The sequence below is a fragment of the Trichechus manatus genome, unplaced genomic scaffold, assembly GCF_000243295.1.
Source record: "Trichechus manatus latirostris isolate Lorelei unplaced genomic scaffold, TriManLat1.0 scaffold00035, whole genome shotgun sequence".
Classification (NCBI taxonomy): domain Eukaryota; kingdom Metazoa; phylum Chordata; class Mammalia; order Sirenia; family Trichechidae; genus Trichechus; species Trichechus manatus.
Genome location: NW_004443971.1, coordinates 889,567 through 901,653, shown reverse-complemented (window position 1 = coordinate 901,653; position 12,087 = coordinate 889,567).

Here is a 12,087-nt window from a genome sequence, read left to right as displayed (position 1 = left end):
AGGAATATAGAAACGTGATTTGCAAAGTCCTAGCTCCAACATCAGAAAGCAGAGTATAGAAGAGGGATTTGAGCTGAGAGTAATTAATTTTTAATAGAAAATTTCCCATTCCATGTAAATTTTTAAATTTGTCAGTGTAAAATTGTACATAATATCTTGTGAAAGACTGTAGTATCTTTAGCAATATCTCTTTTTCATTCCAGGTATTGGTCATTGTTATTTTTGCTTCTTGAACAGCCTTGATGTATTATCAATTTTATAAGTCTTTTCAAAGAACCAACTTTGGTTTTGTTGATTCTCTCATTATTGCTTTCTTTATTTCATTAATTTTTGCTCTTATAATTTTTATTTCCTTATTTTTCTAATTTCTATAGGTTAATTTTCTTGAGATGGATACTTGGATCATTGATATGCAGTTTTTCTATTTCTAAAATATGCATATATATATATATATATATCCACTGGCCAATTTTTTCAGAAGTAGACTGCCAGGTCCTTCCTAGTCTGTCTTAACCTGGAAGCTCTACTGAAATCTATCACTATAGGTGTCCCTACTGGTACTTGAAATACTGGTAGCATAGCTTCTAACATCATTGCAACATGAGAGCTACCACAGTACAATAAAGAGGCCCATGGGGTCTTCTTGGAATAAATACAGCCATAATCTTCCTTAGAAGCAAGGATGGCAAGACTTCGTCTCACCTACTTTGGGCATGTTATTAGGAGGGAGCAGTTCCTGGAGAAGGACATCATGCCTGTAAAGTAGGTCAGGGAAAAAGAGGAAGACACTCAAAGAGATGGATTGACACAGTGGCTGCAACAATGGGCTCAAGCTTAACAAAGATTGTGAGAATGCTGAGGGACTGGGTAACATGTCTTTCTGTTGTACATTGGGTCTCTATGACTTGGAAATGACTTTATGGCATCTAACGACAATTACATATATAAAAAGTAATCCATGGGTGGTGCAAATGGCTAACATTCTAAGCTACTACCTGAAAGGTCTGAAGTCCAAGTCCATGTCGACACACTCAAAATAAAGGCCTGGTAATCTATTTTCAAAAAATTAGCCATTGCAAATTCTATGGAGCATAGTTCTACTCTGACATGCATGGGTCACCATGAATCAGAGTTGTCTTGATGACAGATTTATTTTTTTTCTTTTGCTGTAGGGGAAAAACATCACAAAGTTGAGTAAAGCAAAAAGAAAATTTTATTTGGCATATATTCAAAAAAGCAAAAGTGGGAAATGGACAAATATGCTGCCAGAGCCATGTCTGTCTGAGTCCAAGGAAATATCACAGAACAGACAAAAGTGGGAAAATGGACAAGCACGCTGCCACAGCTATGTCTGCCCGAGTCCAAAGACCATTACAGAATCATCAGTATATATTAGCATTACATATGAGCAAAATCATTGAAAGCTTAGCCTTTTCAGATTGGCTAGAAACTCTGATCCTACATTTTGAATCGTTTTTCTTAAAAATCATTGGTACAAGTTTCAGTAACAACAGTCAGGAGGGTCTTCGTTTGTCCAACAAATTTCTATTCACTATATGCAAGATATTTTCCAAGATTATCTTAGTTATTGTATTGATATCTCAGGGCCCAGTTGATGTGTCCTCGTGAGTCCTTGTGAGCCCAGCTCCAGCTGGGTCACATTCTCTGCGCTCAAGGAGAGGGAATAATAATTCCAATATTATTTCCTAAATCACTTTTTTTGGTTCTGTCGTGGATGAAATTGTGTCCCCCCAAAATGTGTGTCAACTTGGCTAGACCATAATTCCCAGTGCTGTGTGACTGTCCACCATTATGCCACCTGATGTGATTTTCCTCTGTGTTGTAAATTCTACCTCTATGATGTTAATGAGGTGGAACTATCGACAGTGATGTTAATGAGGCAGCACTCAATCTATAAGATTAGGTTGTGTTTTAAGTCAATCTCTTTTGAGATATGAAATAGAGAATCAAGCAGACATGAAGACTTCATACATAATTTTTGGTATATTAGGTCTTCATTTTTCATTTATCTCAAGATATTTTCTGATTTTGCTTGTGGTTTCTTCTTTGAATCATTGATTATTTAAAAATGTGTTATTGAATTCCCACATATTTATAAGTTTCCTAAAAATTTTTCTGCTATTTATCTGTAATTTCATTCCACTGTGTTCAAACGATATACTTCGTACTGTTTTTATCCTTTCAAATTCATTGAGGTTTGTTTTTTGACCTAGCATATGTTCTATCTTGTAAAATGTTCTATATGCGATTGAGAATGTATATAGTATTGAATTTTGTAGTATGTTCTATATATGTTGGTTACATCTTGTTGGTTTATAGTATTTTTGAACGCTTCTATTACTTTGTCAAGCTTTCAGGACCTTCATTTGCTTATGTGGCGTGAGTCAAAATGAGAAGAAACAGCTGCAAACATCCATTAATAAACCAGAACTTTGAATGCACGAAGTATGAATCTAGGAAAATTGGAAATCGTCAAAAATGAAATGGAATGCATAAACATCGATATCCTAGGCATTAGTGTGCTGAAATGGACTGGTATTGGCCATTTTGAATCAGACAACCGTATGGTCTACTATGCCAGGAATGACAACGCGAAGAGGAATGGCTTTGCGTTCATCGTCAAAAAGAACATTTCAAGATCTATCCCGATGTACAATGCTGTCAGTGATAGGACAATATCCATACGCCTACAAGGAAGACCAGTCAATACAAATATTATTCAAATTTACACACCAACCACTAAGGCCAAAGATGAAGAAATTGAAGATTTTTACCAACTTCTTCAGTCTGAAATTGATCCAACATGCAATCAAGGACGCATTGATAATTACTGGTGATTGGAATGTGAAAGTTGGAAACAAAGAAGTGTCGGTAGTTGGAAAATATGGCCTTGGTGATAGAGATCACATGATACAATTTCGCAAGACCAATGACTTCTTCATTGCAAATACTTTTTTTCACCAAAATAAAAGGTGGCTATACACATAGACATTACCGGATGGAATACACAGGAATCAAGTCGACTATCTCTGTGGAAAGAGAAGATGGAAAAGCTCAATATCATAAGTCAGAATAAGGCCAGATGTTGACCGTGGAGCAGACCATCAATTGCTCATATCCAAGTTCAAGGTGAAACAGAAGAAAATTAGAACAAGTCCACGAGAGCCAAAGTACGACCTTGAGTATATCCCACCTGAATTTAGAGACCTTCTTGAGAATAGATTTGATGTGTTGAGCACTAATGACCGGAGACCAGACAAGTTGTTGAATGACATCAAGGACATCATACATGAAGAAAGCATGAGGTCATTAAAAAGACAGGAAGGAAAGAAAGAAAAGACCAAAATGGATGTCAGAAGAGACTTTGAAAGTTGTTTTTGAATGTAAAATGAAAGGAAGAAATGATGAAGTAAAAGAGCTGAACAGAAGATTTCAAAGCACAGCTCGAGAAGACAAAGTATTATAATGACGTGTGCAAAGAGCTGGCGATAGAAAACCAAAGGGGAAGAACGCACTCAGCATTCCTCAAGCTGAAAGGACTGAAGAAAAAATTCAGGCGTGGAGATGCAATAGTGAAGGATTCTAAGGGTAAAATATTAAATGATGCAGGAAGCATCAAAAGAAGATGGAAGGAATACACAAAGTCATTGTATCAAAAAGAATTTGTCGAGGTTCAACCATTTCAAGAGGTTGCATATGATCAGGAACCAATGGTACTGAAGAAGAAGTCCAAGCTGCACTGAAGGCATTGGTGAAAAACAGGGCTCCAGGAATTGATGGAATATTAATTGAGATGTTTCAACAAACTGATGCAGTGCTGGAAGTGCTCACTTGAAATTTGGAAGACAGCTACCTGGCCAACTGACTGGAAGAGATCCATATTTATGCCTCTTCCCAAGAAAGGTGATCCAACTGAATGTGGAAATTATCGAACAATATCACTAATATCACAGGCAAGTAAAATTTTACTGAAGATCATTCAAAAGTGTTTGCAGGTGTATGTCAACAGGGAACTGCCAGAAATTCAGGCTGGATTCAGAAAAGGATGTGGAACCAGGGATATCATTGCTGATGTCAGATGGATCCTGGCTGAAAGCAGAGAATACCAGAAAGATGTTTACTTGTGTTTTATTGACAATGCAAAGGCATCCGACTGTGTGGATCATAACAAATTATGGATAACATTGTGAAGAATGGGAATTCAAGAACACTTAATTGTGCTCATGAGGAAACTGTACATAGATCAAGAGGAAGAACAAGGGGAGACTACATGGTTTAAAGTCAGGAAAGGGGTGCGTAAGGGTTGCATACTTTCACCATACCTATTCAATTTGTATGCTGAACAAATAATCTGAGAAACTGGACTATATGAAGAAGAAAGGGGCATCAAGGTTGGCAGAAGACTCATTAACAACCTGTGATATACAGATGACACAACCTTGCTTGCTGAAAGGGAAAAGGACTTGAAGCACTTACTGATAAAGATCAAAGACCACAGGCTTCAGTATGAATTACATCTCAACACAAAGAAAACAAAAATCCTCACAACTGGATCAATAACCAACATCATGATAAACGAAGAAAAGATTGAAGTTGTCAAGGATTTCATTTTACTTGGATCCACAATCAACACCCATGGAAGCAGCAGTCAGGAAATCAAAAGACACATTGCATTGGGCAAATCTGCTGCAAAAGACCTCTTTAAAGTGTTGAAGAGCAAAGCTGTCACCTTGAAGACTATGGTGAGCTTCACCCAAGACATGGTATTTTCAATTGCATTATATGGTTTCAAAAGCTGGACAATGAATAAGGAAGACCGAAGAAGAATTGATGTTTTCGAATTGTGGGGTTAGTGAAGAATGTTGAATATACCATGGACTGCCAAAAGAACAAACAAATATGTCTTGGAAGAAGTACAACCAGAATGCTCCTTAAAAGGAAGGATGGCTAGACTACATCTTACATATTTTGGACACGTTGTCCGTAGGGATCAATCCCTGGAGAAAGACATCATGCTTGGTAAGGTACAGGGTCAGCGAAAAAGCGGAAGATCCTCAATGAGATGGACTGACACAGTGGCTGCAACAATGGGCTCAAGCATAACAATTGTGAGCATGGCACAGGACTGGGCAGTGTTTTGTTCTGTGGTGCATGCGGTCGCTATGAGTCGGAACAGACTTGACGGCACCTAACAATAACAACAACAACAATTCTGATTTGTTCAAAATAATCAAAACATTTGCCAACGTATACATGATCTGTGGTCTCAACTTCCTGTGACGTCTCTCCTATTATTCCTTTATCTTTTTAATACAGGTGAGGATTAATTGAAATAGATAACATATTTTTCAATGATGCACTCTTCCCAATATTTCCTAAGCCCAACTCATGACATTTATATATGTTGGCAGTGTGGATTAACTAGTAAGCAAGGTACATATGGGCTTAATTGTGTTTACTTACTAATCTGTAGTACACAGTTTAACCTGATTTTCCACACATTGTGCACTAGATGTTAGTAAACACGAATAAGCCAATGCATACCTTGCTTATTGGGTAACACATCCCTGTCTATCGGTATTCCCTACATCTTTCAGTTGAGACAGTCTCTTGGAAAATTATTTAAATAAAAAATTTGTAGTGTGCTTATTTATTTTAAAGCCATTGCCTCTGAAAACTTTAAAGTCATTAAAGAATATATTCTCAGGTATTTTTATTTATTTTATTTGTGTATTTTAGAAATCTTTGTAAAGACATTCCTTTTTAATGCGTTCTTTATCACTAAAGAATCTGCGATATACCCACTTATAGCCAAATGTATTGTTTCATGCCCTTCATGATAAGTTACTAGTATGAAATACATGTTTGTCAACAGCTTGAATAACTACCCAATGTAAAAAAAGAATGAACAAACTCTGAAAATTATATAATAAATTTATATTTTTCTTATTTTTAACCAGAGGAACCAAAGTGTCCATTTGTTCATCCCAGTAATTCCATGAGAATAAGAAAAAAAAAAACATATTACAAAGGAGCATAGTGTGACCCTAGCAGTGAGGAGTTAGGGAAAGCCAATTATTAGGATCTCTCTGTTTTCTCCACATTCCACTACTCATCCCATTCTCACTGGCCATGACTTGTTCCAACAACTTTCTGCAACAACCAGCCAAGCTCTGATTCCTTTGTACAAACCAACCCTTCTGTGAAAGTACAGATACTGTCCTAAGCATTTTGCATCCACTGACACTGTGAACTCTAAATGCCTTTCTCTACCCATGGATAAAAGTTTGATAAGGCACTAAAGTGCAATTAACCCATTTAAAATATATTTCTATCATGAATGACTCATGCTTATGATACTTTTTTTTAAATTTCCACAGAAGTGTTTGCTGAACCTGAAATGACTGGAACATTACTTTTTCTCACTCCTTCCCCAGTCCTATATCTGCTCATCTGCCAAGCATGAAATCCAGAATATCTATAGAGTCGTACTTAGGTTTTCCTGTAGTTTCAAGGGCAACATTATCAAGGGCAATAATATCAAGCCTGACGTAAAAACTGAAGGGCTCGGATGAAATGCCCTTGAAAAACAAATCTGCTGAACTCATCTGGCCCAAAGTATGGGAAGTGGAGGGAAAAAAACACCTCTGGACTTAATGAGATTTGAAAAACATTCAAGGCAAATTCCAAACTGCACTGAATAGTCAATTATTTGAGTCTTTCCTGAAATATGCTATGATCCTGACACAGAAATTCCTCCATGGATCAGAGTCTGATCCAGATTTATACAGCAAACCATGGAATCTGAAACAAGAATTCTAATTGTCCACGATAAAATTTAACACCCAAGACGTATTCAATATTTTTTTTTAATTGGAAAACACAAACACTTTATGATTCTGGCATTTCATCACACTACAATGTTAATTTTGTCTTACCCACTTACCTGACAAAGAAAAAAGAAAAGTAGATATTAGAAGGCAATATCTTCAAATATGCCCATATAATTTTTAAAATCTTTCCTTTCTGCTGCCCTGTGATTAATGTTCAGACATAATTAGAAAAAGTTAAACAGGGGGGACTTCTGGCAAAATGGTGCTCTAGGCAGAAACACCATGCCGTCCCTCCACAGCGAAGATCCAAACAACTAAGCCAAACAGAGAAAATAGCAATCCTGAAACCCTAAAACATCAAATGAAGAGATAAAGAACTCAGCCAAGCACCAAATGGGTGAGAAAACTGACAGAAAATAGAGAGCAAGGAGAGATTCATGCAGAGGTCCCCTATCAGCTAATGCAGTGCAGATCTGCCATCTTGGACTCCTATCAGAGACCAGGAAATGGGGGGTACCAGAAAGCAGCTTCACGGAGCTTCCAGCAAGAGACAAAACAACCGGTAATTTGTGATATACGCTTTCCCATTCCCCGCTCTTCTTCACCCCCACTCGGCCTCCTCTGCTTCCCTCAGCCACAGTCTCTTGTCCGGGAAGCACCAGCTGCTTGGATTCCACCTGCCCACACTGGCAGGCTCCCTGAGTGTCATCTGTTGGTTGCTGGTGTTACTTTTTTCTGCTTCTTTTGATTTCTTCCTTACCTCTCACCACTTCCCTTTCCTTTCGCTCAAATACCTGGCTCCATGCACCAGCTTTGCTTCTTCCCAAGAGGCTGCACAGCTCCATGTGAGTATAGAACTGCTTCCTGGTCTGGGCTGCCACACTGGTGGGATCCCGGAGGTTTTGTTTGTTTGTTTTGAATTGTTTGTTTTCTTTTCCTTTCTTGAGTGGGAGCCCTTTCTGGCCTGGCGATGTTGCACAGCTTGGGACCTACCCCTCGGCTTATGCAGACGTGCAGACAGATCCCTGAGGGCATCTCTTTTCATGTGTGTTTTTTTTTCCTGTTTTTTTTTAAGGGCTTTTCTTGTTGTTGTTGTTGTTTTAATTTGTTTTGTTTTCTTTTCCCTTTTTCCCTTCCTTCTATTCCTGTTCCCTGAATACCTGCTGCTGAATACCTCTACAACTTCTAGCCGGCTGTACTGCAACACCTAGAAACAACTTCCTCAGACCTCATAACTGCACTGGTGGGATCCCTGGGAGCTTTGCTATTCTTTTTCCTTTCTGATTTTTATTTATTCATTCTTTTTTTTCTTCTTCTTCCCCTTTTTGTTTTTCTCCATTTCATAGTCTCTCATCTCTCCACTCCAACAGAAAGCTCCCCAGCACTCTTTTCTGTTTGTAAATTTTTGGCTCCTGTTCCTCTCTCCTCTCTCCCATACTCATCTTAGCTCTACACACAACAATCTTCCCCCTCCATCCTGCCTACATGCACCTTGTACTTAACATCACACCACCAAGCAGCAGAGACACGGCCTACCGGAACCTGCCCTGCACTGATTTTATCAACCAGGTCTGGTGGTTGTGGTAAGTGCCACAAACAATCCATCCCAGTAACTTCTCTTCAGCTAGACATTCCCTGCTGTACCATATCTGAGCGACTAACCCTGCCAATTGGAGAAGGAGGTGAAAAGTATCACGCCAACAGACAAACAAACAAAGAACACACAGCCCGCCTGCTCAGACATAGCCAAATAAAAAAGGACAAAACAAACAAATCTACAATCAATAAACAAGAAAAATAACTACTGAATGCCCCTAAGACAGCAGAAAATGCCAAAACATTTAAAAAAACAGGACAGGATGGCTCCAGTAGGTGTCCAAAATAAAACATGGGGTGACTTTCCAGTGGAAGAAAAGGCACTAGAATTACCTGATAGGGAATTCAAATATCTAATACTCAGAATTATCCAAGAATTTAAGCAAAAAACAGATAAAAATGAGGAAAAAATAGACAAATTCATGGAAAATACAGACAAAATATTGGAAGAATTCAGGAAAATAATGCAAGAACAAAACCAAAAGAAATTCATAAGAAGAAATTATACATAAACAACAATTAGAAATTCAAAAGATAAACAACAAGATTTCAGAAATGGACAGTGTCATAGAAGGGCTGAAGAGCAGATGTGAAACAGTGGAAGACAAGATCAGAGGAAATGAAGACAAACACTTGGATACAAATGTGTTTGAGGAAAACTCAGAAAAAAACAAAAAAAAACAAAGAAAAATGAAGCAATCCTGAGAGTTATGTGGGATACAATCAAAAGCAAAAATTTATGAGTGATCAGAGTTCCAGAATGGGGGGGGGAGGGACAGAAAACACAGAGAGGATCATTAAAGAACTGCCGACAGAAAACTTCCCCAATATCATAAAAGATGAAAAGCTGGCATCCAAGAAGATCAAAGAACCCCATATAGGATAGACCCCCCAAAAAATCACCAAGGCATATCACACTCTCCAAAACCAAAGACAAACAAAGAATCATGGGAGAAGCCAGTGAAAAACAAAAAGTCACATACAGAGGAGAAACAATAAGACTAAGCTCAGATTATTCAGCTGAAACCATGCAAGCAAGATGACATACATAAAACCTTGAAAGAAAAAAAATTGCCAGCCAAGAATAATATATCCTGCAAAACTCTCGTTCAAATATGGTGGTGAAATTAGGACATTTGCAGATAAACAGAAATTAAGAGAATATGTAAAAACCAAACCAAACTTACAAGAATTATTAAAGGGAGTTCTTCAATCTGAGAACAAACAAGTTCAGCTCACAGGTGGAATCTAGGACGCAGGACATTACCAGCCAGATACAATTCTAGGAAATGAACTCTCAAGGACTATCCAAAACCAAAAGAAATATAATAGGGAATTGGAGCAGTTAATCAGTAAATGACAACAACATCAGAACAATAAAAAAGGGAACAAACAGTGCAGGTACAGAACCTTCTCATGGAGAGGAAGGCAAGGCGATATCAAGTAATAATAGACAGCTTCAAACTTAGAAAGATAAGGGTAAATTTCATGGTAACCACAAAGAAAGTTAACAAACATACTCATAAAAATAAAGAGGAAAAAGTAAACTCTCAGCAAGAACAAAACCTACAAAACTACAAGAAATTTAAAAAAAAATCCACAAACAAAAGTAAATTCAGCACAGGAGAGTAAGAACAAAGAAAACATCAGCGCCACAAAAAAAAAAGCACTACAAAATTACAGCAACAAACTAACATCTATCAATAATTACACCAAATGCAAATGGACTCAATGCACTCATAAAGAGAAGGAGAGTGACAGAATCAATAAGAAAATAGGATCCATCAATATGCTGTCTACAAGAGACACACCTTAGAAAAAAAGATGTGCATTTATTAAAACTCAAAGGTTGGAAAAAATATATGAAGCTAACAACTACCAAAAAAGAGGAGAAGCAGCAATACTAATTTCAGATAAAATAGACTTTAAATCAAAATCCACCTTAAAAGACAAACAAAGAAACTATATAATGATCAAGGGGACAGTGCTTCATGAAGACATAACCACAGTAAACTTCTACGCACTCAATGACAGGGCTCCAAAATACATAAAACAAACTCTAACAACATTGAAAAGAGAAACTGACAGTTACACAATAATAGTAGGAAACTTCAACACACCACTCTCAGTAAAGGACAGAACAACTAAAAAGAAACTCAGTAAAGATAGAGAAGACCTAAAGGGCACAATCAGCCAACTTGACCTCATAGACATATATAAAACAGTCCATCCAACAGCAGCAAAGTACACATTCTTTTCTAATGCACATGGAACCTTCTCCAGAATAGACCATATCTTAGGCCACTGAGCAATTCTCAACAAGATCCAAAATGCTGAGATAATTCAAAGTATCTTCTCTTACCACAATGCTGTCAAGGTAGAAATTAACAACAGAAAGAGCAAGGAAAAAAATCTGTTACATAGAAACTGAATAATACCCTGCTTACACATCACTGCATAATAGAAGAAATCAGAAATGGAATAAAAAAATTCCTAGAATCAAATGAGAATGAAATCATATCATACCAAAACCTTTGGGACAAAGCAAAAGCAGGCTACAGAGGACAATTTATAGCAATAGATGCACATATCAAAAAAGAAGAAAGGGACAAAATCAAACCATTAATGACACAACTCAAACAAATCGGAAGAGAACAGCAAAAAAAACGCACAGCCACTGGAAGAAAGGAAATAATAAAGATCAGAGCACAAATAATTGAAATAGAGAACAGAAAAACAATAGAAAGAATCAACAAAACCAAATAATGGTTCTTTGAAAGAATCAACAAAATCGACAAACTACTGGCCAGACTGACAAAGAAAAACAGGAGAGGACACAAATAACCCAAATAAGAAATGAAATGGGCAACATGACAATAGACCCAACTAATAAAAACGATCATAACAGAATATTACAAAAAACTATACTCCAACAAATTTGAAAACCTAGAGGAAATGGATAAATTTCTAGAAACACGCTAACTACCCAAACTACAACAAAGTGATGTTGAAAATCTGAACAGACCCATAACAAGAGAAGAGATTGAAAAGGTAATTTAAAAAAAGAAAAAAGAAAAACTCCCAACAACAACAAAAAAAGCCCTGACCTCGATGGCTTCACTGGAGAATTCTACAAAACATTCACAGAAGAGATTGTACCAATATTACTCAAGCAATTTCAGGGCATAGAAAAGGAAGCAACACTTCCAAATTCATTGTATGAAGCCAGCATAACACTGACACCAAAACTGGGCAAAGACACCACAAAAAAAGAAAATTACAGACCAATATCTCTCATGAATATAGATGCAAAAATTCTCAACAACATTCTAGCCAATAGAATTCAGCATCCTATCAAAAAACAAAAACAAAAACAAAAACAATACACCACAATCAAGTAGGACTCATTCCACATATGCAAGAATGGTTCAGCATTAGAAAATCAATCAATGTAATCCACCACATAAATAAAAGGAAAGAAAAGAGTCACATGATCATCTCAACTGACGCAGAAAAGGCATTGGACAAAGTCCAACACACATTCCTGATAAAAACTCTCAATAAAATAGGTATAGAAGGGAAATTTCTCAACATAATAAAGGGCATCTATGCAAAACCAACAACCAACATCATTCTT